The sequence below is a fragment of the Henckelia pumila genome, chromosome 4, assembly GCF_033568475.1.
Source record: "Henckelia pumila isolate YLH828 chromosome 4, ASM3356847v2, whole genome shotgun sequence".
NCBI lineage: Eukaryota > Viridiplantae > Streptophyta > Magnoliopsida > Lamiales > Gesneriaceae > Henckelia > Henckelia pumila.
In genome coordinates, this window is record NC_133123.1 from 144,474,874 (window position 1) to 144,490,023 (window position 15,150).

General features: G+C 37.5%; 1 long non-coding RNA gene across 2 annotated transcripts; it reads right to left on the minus strand.

The window, feature by feature from the left end:
* Positions 1-10,869: 10,869 nt before the first annotated feature.
* LOC140867538 (uncharacterized) lies at positions 10,870-12,322 on the minus strand. 2 transcript variants are annotated; one of them, XR_012145173.1, is made up of 4 exons: positions 12,187-12,322; positions 11,743-11,806; positions 11,640-11,667; positions 10,870-11,049 (listed from the first exon to the last, which is right to left on the minus strand). It is a non-coding gene; the product is annotated as an uncharacterized lncRNA (long non-coding RNA). The 2 variants fall into 2 exon arrangements; XR_012145172.1 differs by having other exon boundaries at positions 11,743-12,317.
* Between the last annotated feature and the right edge of the window lie 2,828 nt (positions 12,323-15,150).

A 15,150-nucleotide genomic window follows, 5' to 3' on the forward strand; every position in this document is an offset into this window, starting at 1 on the left:
ATGTTCTCACTAAGGAAAAAGTTTCCCGTTTTCACTAGAGGGTGGTGAAATCGTTAAAATAGTGGGAGTGAGATTCATAAAATTAAATTCGCCTATTTTATGTCTTAGTAAATTGTTAAACAATCATTGATATATGTCTGTTTTTCCTTTTCAGTATTTCATACAATGAATTCGCGAAATCCTTTATTCTCGATCCTCGAACAAAACAAGCTGACTGGCGCCAACTATACGGAATGGTTCCGGAAGTTGAAGATTGTCTTAACTTCGGAGAAAATGCTCTACGTGTTAGAGAAAGCACCTCCGAAGGAAGCACCAGCTGACATAAGTCCGGAGGAATTGGCCAAACTTGATGCATGGTGTGACCATGACATCAAGACCAAATGCTATATGCAAGCCTCGATGTCTGATGAACTCCAGAGGCGATTTGAGGACACGGTGAATGCTGCTGACATTCACACGCAACTCAAGGAACTTTTTGGGGCTCAGTCGAGGGCTGAAAGGTTCGCTACTGTTAAGGAGTTGATGACGTGCCGCATGCGTGAAGGGACTTCGGTCCGTGATCATGGGGTACGAGTGATTTGGCTCATACAGAAGTTGGCGACCCTAGATTTGGTGTTGGAGCATGAACTCAATGTGGACTTGCTGCTTCTATCTCTTCCTTCTTCATTTAATGGATTCGTGATAAATTTTAATATGAACAAGATAGAGGCCACCCTTGAAGAGATGGTCAATATGCTCGTTACATATGAATCCACACTTAAGAAGGATAAGCCAGCTTTCTTGGTGGGCTCCTCATCTTCTGCTAAGAAGGGGCCAAGTATGAAGGGCAAGAAACGTTCTGCCCCACCCAAGAAAGTGGAACTCGAGAAGAAGCAAAAGACAAAGGCTTCAAACAATGGAAAATCCAAGGATGTTTGCCATTACTGCAAGAAGCCGGGTCATTGGAAGCGCAACTGCAAGGAGTATCTTGAGCAGTTGGGAACTGCAAAGGGTATGTTCTATATCGAAATAAACATGTCACTTAATACAACTTCTTGGGTATTGGATACCGGATGTGGATCTCACATTTGCAATGATTTGCAGGTGATGACAAGAAGTCGCAGGCTTAGAATGGGTGAGACCCAGCTGAGGCTCGGGAATGGTTCCAGAGTTGAAGCTACGGCCATTGGAGATGTTTGTTTGATATTGCAGAACGGTTTTAAATTATTGTTGAGAGATGTTTTATTTGTGCCAGATTTAATTAAAAACATTATTTCTATTTCTATGCTTGATAGAGATGGTTATTCTTGTAATTTTGTGAATGGGATTTGCAATATTTACAAGAATGAATGTTTAATTGGAAATGGACAACTTGAAAACGATCTATACAATTTAAAACTAAAAGACGTTCCAGTGAATTGTATTGACAAACCGGCGACAACAAACAAAAGGAAAATCGATAGTCAAAACCCGGCAAACCTTTGGCACGCTAGACTAGGTCATATTTCCTCAAGGAGGATGAACAAGCTAGTGGGAGAGGGCATGTTTGATATGTCTGATATTAACTCTCTACCTACTTGTGAATCCTGCCTAAAAGGAAAAATGACTAAATCTCCTTTTAAAGGGAAACCTGAGCGTAGTCAGAATCTGTTGGATTTGATCCATACAGATGTTTGTGGTCCATTTAGAGTAGGGACTCAACATGGCCACACCTACTTCATTACCTTTACTGATGATTATTCAAGGTATGGGTATTTATATTTAATGAAATATAAGTCTGAAGCATTTGAAAAGTTCAAAGAATTCAGGGCTGAAGTAGAAAACAAGCTAGGTAAAAGTATTAAAGCACTTCGATCGGATCGAGGTGGAGAATACTTGAGTACCGAGTTTTTGGACTATCTGAAAGAGAATGGGATTCTCTCTCAGTGGACTCCTCCTATGACACCACAGCTTAATGGTGTATCGGAGCGTCGTAATCGAACTTTGTTGGACATGGTTCGATCTATGATGAGCTTCACTGAGCTTCCACCTTCGTTTTGGGGCTATGCGCTTGAAACGGCGGTATTGTTGTTGAACAACGTCCACACTAAAGCAGTGGACAAAACACCATACGAGTTATGGAATGGCAAAGCTCCTAAGTATTCGTACTTGAGGATTTGGGGATGTCCTGCTTACGTGAAGCGGACAGTGGGAGATAAGTTGGATAGTCGATCCAGCTTATGTTATTTTGTAGGGTATCCGAAGAATTCAATCGGATATTATTTCTATTATCCTGCTGAAACAAAGGTGTTTGTTTCTAGGAATGCCACCTTCTTGGAGAAGGAGTTCTTATTGGATAAGAAAGGCGAGATGATGGAACTCGAAGAAGTTCGAGAAGAACCCGAAATACAAAATAACGATCCTACACCTCAGGAACCATTGCTGGACACGCCTGCACCTAGAAGATCCGAAAGGACTTCTAGACCTCCAGTTCGATATGGTCTTCTTCTTGAAGGGGATCAAGATGAACCCGACATTGGATGTGATCCAAGAAACTTCAAGGAAGCAATTTCTGATGCGGATTCGAATTTATGGCTTGAAGCTATGCAGTCAGAATTGGATTCGATGCATACAAACCAAGTTTGGTCTTTAGTAGATCCTCCCGATGGAATTGTTCCAATAGGGTGTAAATGGATCTACAAGAGAAAGCTTGGGCCTGATGGTAAGGTATTGACCTACAAGGCGCGATTGGTGGCGAAAGGTTATACTCAAAGGCAAGGAGTTGACTATGATGAAACCTTTTCACCAGTTGCAATGTTCAAGTCCATAAGAATCCTGATTGCCATAGCTGCATGGTATGACTATGAGATATGGCAAATGGATGTGAAGACTGCTTTTCTTAATGGAGACATTAAGGAAGAAATCTATATGAAGCAGCCTGAGGGGTACACATCCATGGGAAGCGAGCATAAGGTATGCAAGCTTCAGAGATCAATTTATGGTCTAAAACAAGCATCAAGAAGTTGGAACCAGAAATTTGATGAAACAATAAAAGATTTTGGTTTCATCAAGAACCCGGAGGAACCTTGCGTGTACAAGAAAGTAGTTAAGGATGCGGTGACATTCTTAGTACTTTATGTTGATGACATCCTACTCATTGGGAATGATGTAGGGATGTTGCAGTCAACAAAGATATGGTTATCAGGTAGATTTTCGATGAAGGATTTGGGAGAGGCATCCTACATTCTTGGGATACAGATCTATAGAGATAGGTCTAAGAGAATGATAGGACTCACTCAATCAACCTACATCGATACCATATTGAAACGGTTTTCAATGGATGGGTCCAAAAGAGGACATCTACCCATGTGTCATGGAGTTTCTCTATCCAAGTCTATGTGTCCCAAGACTGATGCAGAGATAGAGAATATGACACATGTACCATATGCGTCAGCTATAGGTAGTATCATGTATGGGATGATATCTACCAGACCGGATGTAGCATTTGCTCTGAGTGTCACGAGCAGATATCAGTCTAATCCTGGTCAAATGCATTGGAAAGCCGTGAAGGACATTCTTAAGTACTTGCGAAGGACTAAGAATATGTTCATGGTGTATGGAGGACGAGATCTCAAATTGGAAGGCTATACCGACTCTAGCTTCCAAAGTGATGTGGATGACTCGAAGTCAACCTCTGGATTTGTGTTCATGCTCAATGGCGGTGCTGTCTCTTGGAAGAGTTCCAAGCAGGACACCACAGCGGATTCCACCACTGAGGCTGAATACATTGCAGCATCAGCTGCTGCTAAAGAGGTCGTTTGGATGAGGAAGTTCGTCCAAGAGTTGGGCGTTATTACTGAATTTGTTGGTCCAGTCCCGGTGTACTGTGACAACACGGGTGCCGTTGCTCAAGCAAAGGAACCAAGGTCTCATCAAAGATCCAAACACGTACTGAGGAAATACCACATAATCCGGGAGATTGTGGAAAGAGGAGACATCATTGTCGAACGAGTGGCCTCTGCAGACAATATCGCTGATCCACTTACTAAGCCTTTGCCAGGACCATTGTTTGACAAACATCGCGAAGCAATGGGTCTACGTAGTATGACTAGTTGGCTATAGGGCAAGTGGGAGATTGTAAGAGTGGGTGCCCAGTGAGCCAACTGTGTGGCTATGGGCTTTGTTGACTCTTTGTATAAACAATCTTTTGTTTAATATTATTTACACTTTTATGGCAATGACTTTATATTACTTCATATTGTTATATTGTGATATACTATTGTTGTTTTGATAAAGACCTTGAATATACTATAGTGTATGTAAGATGTGGTAGAACATGGAGATGTCTATCATGAAATACATCTTATAGTCACTGTATATTCTAAAATCGTTCCTAGTCAATTGAGCCGTCCGATAATAAGGATAAGGATCGCTCGAGTTTGAGACTAGCATTTGCGATGCGGAGTACCACGTTTCATTGGTAGGGAACATGGAGATGTTCGAAGCATGCAAATGGATATTCATAGGATGAATAGTCGAACTACCCTATCCGGACTTTCCAAGTGGTTATCACTTATCGAGTGGATAAAGTCCGCGGTTTTGGTTGTACACCATTAGTCCTTACGACTTGAAACATCATGGAGACTCTATATGCTAGTGCTGTACTTTGACTCGTTTACCGACTCTATGGGGGTCATCAGGTGTCGAGATTGGGTACAGTTACGACACATATAGGAGTCAATGCATTGTTGTCAAGGATTCACCACATACTTGCGAGTGTGGATATCCTATGCGATCTGAGGAGATATTAGTGTGACAAATCTCTGGCCAGAGTACTTGATGTGATTTAAGAAATGGTTTCTTAGTAGCACATGCGATGTCACTAATTTGATCTTCAAGATGTATTGCATAGTTATCGAATCTTGAGCGACTCTCGATATACCAATGGTTGTTGATTCGATCGGGATATATGGATGAAGGGACCGTACTGTACGCTAACCAAAATCTACTGGTTCTTGTAGGCACTATCAGTGATACCTAGGGAATCATGGGGCGATGTTGCTAGGCGCTTTACCATGATTCGTTGGGCAAGTCGGAAAGTGTTGTTCCGAGTCACAAGGAGTTGTGAGCCCACGGCTAGCTGTATCCCTGAACCATTGAGGGTCACACAGTGTAATGGAGTTTTAATCCCCGTTGAGATAGTTAAATTTAAAGAGTTAAATTTAATGAACTAAGGAGTTGGACTTCTTAAATAAGAGTAAGGAGTAGGATTTCCTAAAATGACATAGGGATGGACATTTTTGGAAACCACTGAATTCGGATTCAGGAAAATTTATTTTGACTTTAAAACGTGCAGAAATGGTTTCTGTGCACATTGGTGAAATCGTTTCATCAATCGGAGTCACGATGAATTTTATATTAATTTCTGAACGAGCGGGCTTTGCTTGTCGGGCCCCAGCTTATGATTAATGGGCCCTAAGGTGTTAGTGGCCTGCATTATAAATAAGTTATTTCAGTACAGAAATTACACACAACAGGTCATAATTTTTGAGACAGGATTTTCGAAACCCTACCCCTCTCAAAAACGTTTTCGGCCGACCCCTCCCCTCTGCCCGAGAAAATTCCGGTCTGTGATTTTGAATCGCAGTAAGGAATAACGAATCAAATTCGTGTATTCTCTTCGCAGAAAACTTCTGATAGATTTTCTAGTGCAATCTATCAGAGGGATTAAACCTCTGTTCGTGGACCTGATTGAAGGAGTTCATCGGTTCCAGGGAGAGACAACAAGAGCAGAATTGTTCTGTTGGTGTCCATTAATCTCGTTGCGAGATTTGAGGTAAAATTTATTTAACTGTTATTTAAATTTTACACACACGTAATTCAATCGATGAACGGTTGATACCCACACTATGGAATTGTTCCATAACAAAATTTTTAAACTTCCGCTGCACCGGGTATCAATCGTAATTGGTCTGGGAACTCGCCAGTTTTCCAACATAATCGTGGAAACGCCGGACCCAAATCGATGGAAGTCCATCCACTAACAGGATAGGGTACAACCCTACTAACAGACATCTCGAAGGAGATACAACAAGATGCAAATGAATGCAGCATAATATCATGGCATATAAATCATGCGGTCACATAATACATGCATGCTCAGTCAGGATATCTCGAACAGTACTTTCGTACCTCAATACAGTGCAAGCTCTACCAACTCTAGGTCCACGCCTATAGTCTGCTCTACACTGCCAAATGATACTACTATCATTAAAGTGCTCTAAAAGCCTTAACTAAGCTATTGCATACTCCTAAATATTTATAGGAAGCAAAAGCTATACCTTCGTCCGTCGTTAGCCCTTTGATGTCGATGCCTCCAGAACTTGGGCACAACTCCGCTACGACTACCGAACGCCTCGCCGACCTCCGGACCAAGCCTAAGAAGACTAGAACAGCTCCAAAAGGACTAGAAAGGAAAGGAGAACTCGGAATTGGCAAATGAAAGTGAAGTCTCGGCCTTCTATTTATAGACAACGATCGGAACTTCCGATCCTTGATCGGAACGTCCGAACCTCGATCGGAACGTCCGATCCTGCCATCGGAGCTTCCGAAGATCCTGATCTGCCACGTGTCAAAATATCACTTGTTGACTTCGGATAGGGGTGATCGGAGCCTCCGGTCCTGATCGGAGCTTCCGATCCAACCACACGTCATGCCTGACGTAATAACATCGGTGCCTCCGATCGCTCATCGGAGCTTCCGATCCTGTTCGGAGCTTCCGATCGTGCCTTCGGAGCTTCCGATCCGTCCAATACCCAATTCAATTAATTAGCATTAATCCTTTAATTACTCAATTAGGGTACGGGCTACTACATGTGAGTTCTTAATTCTATTCTTGAATTCTTAATTTTCTTCTTATGAGTTGATATTGATGATTTCGACGAAATCTTTTCTTAGAGGGGGAGAATTGTAACGCCCCGTTTTTTATCTTCAATGAGTTTATTTGAGTTAATCGGAGATTACAGAGTTCACGAGCCGACTTAATTTTGATCAGGGTCCTTTTTGAAAATTTTGGAAATTTCAAGGACTAAAACGCAAGTAATGGATTTTATATATTATCTTGTCTAGTTTGACTTGGTCCATTACTTCTCCTCCTTCCTCAAGCACGCCTCCTCCATTTAAGCCGACCCAAATGAGTTTCCAAGCTTTGTGATTTCATTCCGAGCTCGATCCGGTCGTTAGAATCTATTTCTGAAGGCAGTTTAGCGATCACTGCAACGAGAGCTCCGTTATATCGTAAGTTTTTCTACGATCGGATACATTCTAGTTTTTGGATGTTGTTAGAATCGTTCGAGTTTCGAGTATGTTGTTCTTGACAGAGTTCTGGTCGTTTATTATCTGTCGGTTTTGAAATAGAGCGACGTTCGGAATTGTTATGATTTTCTTATTATTTTTCGAAAACCTTGATTTTGTGATGTGTTGAGATTGTGTTGAAATTGAGGTTTGAGGATTGGAATGAGTTTATTGAGTTGTTGTTTTGCTGTCTGCATTTCCGGTTTGATCAGTTATAGCCGTTATGCCGTCAGTTTAAGATTTAGATATCGGTTTGATGTTTTGAGTTATACCGAGTTTGATATGAGTTTTGATATCAATTTGATCACTATGACTTCTTCTGATAGATTGATTTGAAGTCCTGGAAGTTGAGAGCCTTACAGCTTTGATCAGTTGGAAGAGTTGAGCCGGTATAGTGTCGATGTTATTCTTTATTTCTCGATGGATTTGGATAGATTTTGATTGAGGGAACTTTGATTGAGAATTGTTGTTTTACAGATCGACGATTGTGAACAACACGAATAAAGGTATAAGATGACTTTGGAATGAAATAGGACGATTAACTCGAGTCCGGATTGATTCGAGTGTCCTAGAAGAAATCACATATTGCATGTTTATGTGCTTATGTGCTTATTTGAATATATGTCTGAATTGTTATTTGAATGCATTAGATTCATGTGCATTCATATTGAGCCGAATTGATTATTTATTTTGAATTAGACGATCTAGAGATTGTAGTCGAGTGCTTTGTAGGCGATTTACTACTTCGTTGTTTAACTCACTATAATGATCTGGAGTTTAGTGGATTAAAATATGCCTCGTCCACCTCGAGAGGGAAGTCGGTGTGATTGTAGGATGTTTTAACCTCGGGATCCCAAACCGAAGAAAGAAAGAAAGAATAGAAGAATTCCATTCGATTATCTGAGTCTGATAATCCAGAAGTTTTAAAGATATGCATATCATTTTAATTCAGTATTTGATTGGATTAATTGATTATATGAAGAATGAGTTCATATATGACTTGAAATATTTATTTGATAGAATATTAGTCTCTTTTACTGGGAATGTCAATTCTCACCGGATTATCCGGCTGTTGTATTTGTTTGTATGTGTACTTGGAAACAGGTGGGGCAGGTACCAGTCAGAGACCACGTGGATAGAGGATCGAGAGATTAGAAGTGAGGCTTGGTTTTTAGAAGTCGAATGTATTCGAACTTTTGATGTTTTGTAATGCATGCGAATCTAGTTATATTTTGAAGTAATTACTAAACTTAAACCTTGGTTGTATCTTGTTGTATCGAGTAGTCGAGATTATTTTTGAATTTGGATTGATGCATGTTGTTATGATTATTGATTGGATTGAGTTTGTAAGGAAAGACATTCCATGTTCTGAAATTTTCTGGGCAAGGGGGTGCGCTCAATCCTAGGTTATTGCAGGATCGAGCGTGGCCCCCGTTATTTCCGAGGCAGAGATTTTCACAAAATGGTGCGCTCGATCCTGGCTTTTTGCCGGATCAAGCGCGGCACACTTCTTTTTCTCGGCAGAGAGTTTTGAAATTTGGTGCGCTCGATCCTGGACTTTTATAGGATCGAGCGCAACACTGTTCACCCGAAAAATTAAAAAAAAAATTACTTGTTGCCTTATCTTATAGATGGTGCATGATAATTGTTTATATTATCTTAAGGATAGAATATTAGAATCGAGGCCTCACATAAGATGTTGAAATTTTAATATATTGTTTATTTAATAAATGTAATAGATTTTTATTATGGAGATATGAAATATTTGATTGAGATTATTTAAAGAATATGTCTTATTAAAAATTTGTTTAAAAATTAAAAAAAAATTGAAGTTGCTCACTTGCGGTCTTGCCCCAGCTCTGATTTGGAAGCGCTGGGGCGCTGCAATTTTTTTTTTTAAAATTTAACGGGTTAGCCCGAACCTTGAACCGGCGGTTAATCGGACCCGGACCGGAACCGGCCATAGGCGGGCCGGTTAAGGGTTGGTTAAATGCCAACCCAGAACGGACCCGGCCCATGGCCAGGTCTAGTTGTGCATGAACTATTATTTATTATGAGCATTCATTCTGTTTTGTTTTAACATATTTTATATCTGCCAACTTGAACAACATTATAGTACTTAATTAATTATTCAAAATTCAAAAATGAAAAGATCATGTTATAATAATACTCGATTGCATGGATCTAGACTTTGCATTGAGTGAATATAATTCCACACCTTTGTCGGCCAAATGGATGTTCTGTTGATCAAAGATGTGTTTTTGAATAGTTAAAACGATCAAATTACATGCGTCTAATGAATATGAAACACATCATTTCAGATATTATAAGGGGTGAAATTCTTAATGAAAAAGATATATGCTAAAAAATTCATTCGATCAAATAGGAGATAATTCTGTTGCAAACGGAAATGTCAAGACGAGTACTATTTTGAATAAATATTTCTCGATGTGGTACAAAGAGAGGGAACATAAGGGAGTACATAATGAGAATGTCCGATGTTGTGACTCGACTACAATAATTTAAATTGGTTTAGACAAGCATGCATTACTCTTACTAAATTGATATATATACATTGATGTTTGTCCATATAGGTGATATGTTTGTATAATGAGAGTTTATGTTTGGTTTGAGTATTGACTTATTTGACATAATTTAAGTTTTTATAGAGATTAAAATTTATTTTGACTACTCTAAAATAAAGTGGTCAAATAATTCATTATAACTTTTGTGAAATACATGTTTTTTTTTCTTGGATCACATTATGTATTTCAATGTTATATTCATTCTTAATCTATATATGTTAATGGTTATGTCTTTATTATGATAATTGATGGGTCTAATGATTTATAACTTTTGTGAAACTCTATTTGATTCTATATTGACATGATTAATAAACCAGATTATTAAGAAATATTTTGATTTAGATAGAAAGAGCTAAATCAAGTTTTGCATGTATATAGAATATATGAATTACTTATATGTCTCAAGTGGGAGATTGTTCTAAAATATTAAAATAAATTAGTATGTTGATCCATCTTATGAGTTTGAAACCCTGCTCAATTAAGTCTTCTGTGATGGGTAAAAATGTTGCTTAAGTTATATATATTGATAGATATTGACCATAGATTCATAATTAATGAAATTTAGTGTGTAATAATTTGGGATGGAATGGTCCAATTGTGAGGCCTCGATTCTAATCATAATCTTAAGTTAAAGCAATTGACCAACTCAATTAAACAGTAAGGATTAAGACATAAAAAAAATAAAAATAAAGGGGTGCTCGCTCGATCGGTAAGATCTTACCGATCGAGCGGCCAAAAATTCAAAAGTCACTGTCCAAAAAAAAAGGGCCTCCGCTCAATTGGTAAAATCTTTCCGATCGAGCGGACACAAAAAGTCCTATTCTCTGCCTCAGTACAGGGGTGCTCGCTCGATCGGTAAGATTTAACCGATCGAGCGAGATGCTCTGTACCAAAAAAATTCTGGTTTTCCTTCTCCAATTCAAACTCAACTCAAACCATACCACAACAACATAATATCCTATTCGACAAGATACAAAAGGATAAGGTCTAGAGTTATACAATCCTCCAAATATAACATGCATAAAATCCATCTAATTCGGACTTATTCAAAAACAGAAAGGAGTTCGAATACATAAACGACTTCTAACATCCAAGCCTCACTCTATCCTCTCAACCATCTAGCCATGTTGCCTCTGACTCGGTCCTGCCCCACCTGTTGCCAAGTACACATACAAACAAAGACAACAGCCGGATAATCCGGTGAGAATAATATTCCCAGTAAAAGAGACTAGCATACAATATCACATAATATATCAAAACATGATATATAATCAAATTCCACATATACCTCAAGTAATTCATTCAATTGAGGAATTAAAATGATATGCATGACTTTAAAACTTCTGGATTATTAGACTCAGATAATCAAAAGGAATTCTTCTTTCTTTCTTCGGTTTGGGATCCCGAGGTTAAAATATCCAACAATCACACCGAACTCCCCTTTCGAGGTGGATGAGGTATATTTTAATCCTCTAAACTCTAGGGCATTATAGTGAGTTAGTCGACACTTATAGTAAATCGCCTACCAAGGCCACTCAACTATAATCTTCAGATCGTCTAATTCAAAATGAATAATCAATCGGTTCAATATGAATTCATATGAAATCTCATGCATTCAAAAAAATCAATTCAATCATAAGTTTAATAAGCATATAAACATGCAATATGTGATTTCTTTTAGGACACTCGAATCAATCCGAATTCAAGTTAATCGCCTTATTTCATTCCAAAGTCGTCTTATACCTCTTCTCGTCGCTTCACACTCTTCAATCTGTAACACAATAAAACCTCAATTCAATATCAACTCAAGTTCATCAATCGATATAGAAAGACATCGATACTATACCGGCTCAACTCTTTCAAACTGACAAAAGCTGAAACTCTAGCAACTCCAAGGACTCCCAATCAATCTTTCAGAAGAAGTCACAGATCAATATCGACATCAAAACTCAATCAAACTCGATACGATCAAAATATCGAAACGATATCCAAAACTCAAACTGACGGCATAACGGCTGTAAACTGATCAAATCGGAAACACATACAGCAGGATATCAATTCAATATAATCATTCCGATCCTCAAACATCATATCCAACACAATACCAACACATCTCAAAAATCAGATCTTCGAAAATAATAAGAAAATTCATATCAAATCTGATCGTCGCTAGATCTTCGAACCGTCTTTGATATACTGTCACCGCTATCTAATAATCATCCTCTCCGAATATAATTTAATTCTAACAACATCCAAAAATTCAAACCTCTCAAAATTGAGATAAACTTACATCCAAACGGAGCACTCGAAGTTGTGATCGTAGATATCAAGTCAGAATTCAATTCTATCGGACGGATTGAGCTAGAATCGAAATCACAAAAGCTTGGAAGCTTTTTGATCGCCTAAAATGGTGAAGGAACGTTGTGGAGGGGATGATGGAGTGATTCAAGGACTTAGTCAAAGTTCAAATATATAACAAAACTCAATTTTGCGTTTTAGTCCCTGAAATTTTCAAAAATTACAAAAAGGTCCCTGATTAATAAAAATCGGCTCTCGAATTCTGAAATCACTTAATATCTCAAATAACATCAATTAAGATAGAAACGAAACGTTACACCAATAGATTATTGAGTAAAGCCCATAAGTGGGCCCGCACCCTCAAAAGTCCATTATCCATCTAGAAAATTCTATAAATAGACTTTAGCTCTCTATTTGCAAGGTATCTCTCAATTTATGCTCTAAAAACTTTAGTTTTTTTAGTACATATTTTGAGGTGATCGCCGACTTGAACGTCGAAGGGTTTTCGTCGGGTATCTCCCTGCGCCACTTACCTCATTTCGTGACGCATGTGACGACTCAAATTCTACTAGATTGGACACGTGAAGAGTAGTTGGTCTGTCAAAACTGATGTCCACCCTAATTGACTGGTCACGCAGAGAACCTTATCTAGGATATATAACATAATTGCGTGCAGCACTATATATATATATATATATATATATATATATATATATATACACACATATTTATGATTATGGTCCTCGAGGAAAAGCGAATAAGAAAAAAATTTATACAATATACATATTTTAGATTTTTCTTATGTTCTCATTTAAGAAAAGAATAATGCGATCGATTTTCTAAAAAATATATGCTTCAAGCATAAGTAAAAGTTACATATACATCCATAAACCCATATTGCTACCTAGATGCTTCAAGATGTAGACATGCGAGAATATCAGTGATATTAAGGTAGTGCTTGTGATTGCTTTTAAGAAACATTTTTGAGTTTTTTTAGGTTTGAGATTGATTCTAGGAAGCGCTTTTTGATCTTTTAAGTAAAGTGCTTCATAAAATAATCCCAAACACTACTCATTTAAGGCAGTATTTGAGAAAGTTTTTAGAAAGTACTTCTCAGCTTTTCTTTAATAAAATTTTGAAATTTTGTGAAATTTTGTTAAGAAAAAACTGAAAAAATATTTACTAGAAACTCTCTGAAACACTACCTAAATATCTCTCAACTTAACTTTTCTCGAGCAAGTTAAGCTAAGCTCATGAAATGTGAAGGCGACATTTTCCGCGTCCTACCTGAAAAAGTATTTCCTAGAAACTCTCTCAAACACTACCTAAATATCTCTCAACTTAACTTTTCTCGAGCAAGTTAAGCTAAGCTCATGAAATGTGAAGGTGACATTTTCCGCGTCCTACCCTAAATTAAAAGTGTTATATAATGGTTAATTAAGTGAAGGTGGAATTGCAGGAGATATTGATAATGCAAACCATAAGAATTTATTCCAAAGCTGAGATGCAAATAAAAGAAAAGGGAATGTTGATAAAGTGGTGTTACATAAAAATCTAGAAATGCTTTAGTTCTTGAGACAAATTAATATCATGAAACATAGAACACACACACATATGCATGCATGCGATGAAATTAATGGGAATATCACACACCGAATGCATTCACAAATTGCATGAGATTCCAAAGAACAACTGTTACATCAGTCATGGACATGATCAAGATGCATGACAGTTAGTTTTTTTTTTCTGAGGAATAAATCCCCTTTTAAGTTGCAGCTTATCTCGATTAGTCTTTGAGAATCTATACAAGGCGACGCCGTAACTGAATTCTACATGGTGTACTTTAATTGAAGATGCATAACATAATATATATATATATATATATATATATAGAAGATTAATGCTTCTTATTATAATTCTTGCTCCACACAATAGAAAGAATTTAAGGCACATGAATTATAATATCTAATCGCAGTACATGTACTTACAGTAAGATATCGTTTGGTATCATAGATAAGATGTATGATAGATGAATAAAAACATGATGAGATATGGATAAACAAAACATAGATATGAATAATATGTTGTTTTGTATATTTTTGATTTTGTAGGATTATTGTGTTTATTCTCTTAATTATCATTGTCAATTTCACATAATTTCACTTATATGACACTCATCCTCCACTAATACCATGGGTTGAGAGGTATTTGTCATCAAGCCTACATCTAATGTCATACCGGGCCATGAGATATCATTAAGTTAACAAAAAAATGAGAGAAACATGAGATGAGTAAAAATTTGTGTCTCATCCTACTTTCATCTTATGTACCAAACGGTACCTAAGCATCTAAAATATATAGAAAGAACGCACACTAGCTACTATATAAATATATATAATTTTCTAGTTAACGTGGCATAAATGTCTTTTATAAATTACAATTAGATTATCTTACGATTTATTTTTTTGAGACGGATCTCTTTAGTCTTATTCAATTCAGTCAATAAAAAATTATTATCTTTTATTCTAAAAGTACTAGTTTAACTTTTGACATAGATGGTCATTGAATCACTCATCTCACTAATATAAATATTTGATACCGTGACTCTGTTATCTTTATGAATGGGAAGGAGTGCCACCCAAATTCGCATGCATTGTGTTTTTACGAGGATGGGATTGAGTCATTTAACTCGGACAGAAAGCGCATGCATAGTCATGGTACCGAATTAAGTGGAGTGGGTTGGGCTATCTGCAGTTATATATGGGCCTAAAATGGGGGCCCAAATGTTTTTTTTTTAATAAAGCAACACTTTAATTAAATTAAAGCAAATTTCAAACCCGAAAATAAACAGGTAGGGCGTCAACGCACGCACTCAAATTCTCCACGTCCACTTTTGGGAAAAAATCCCGGTTCAATCTTAAATGTTTGGACACATTTTCGGTTCAATCCTAAATGT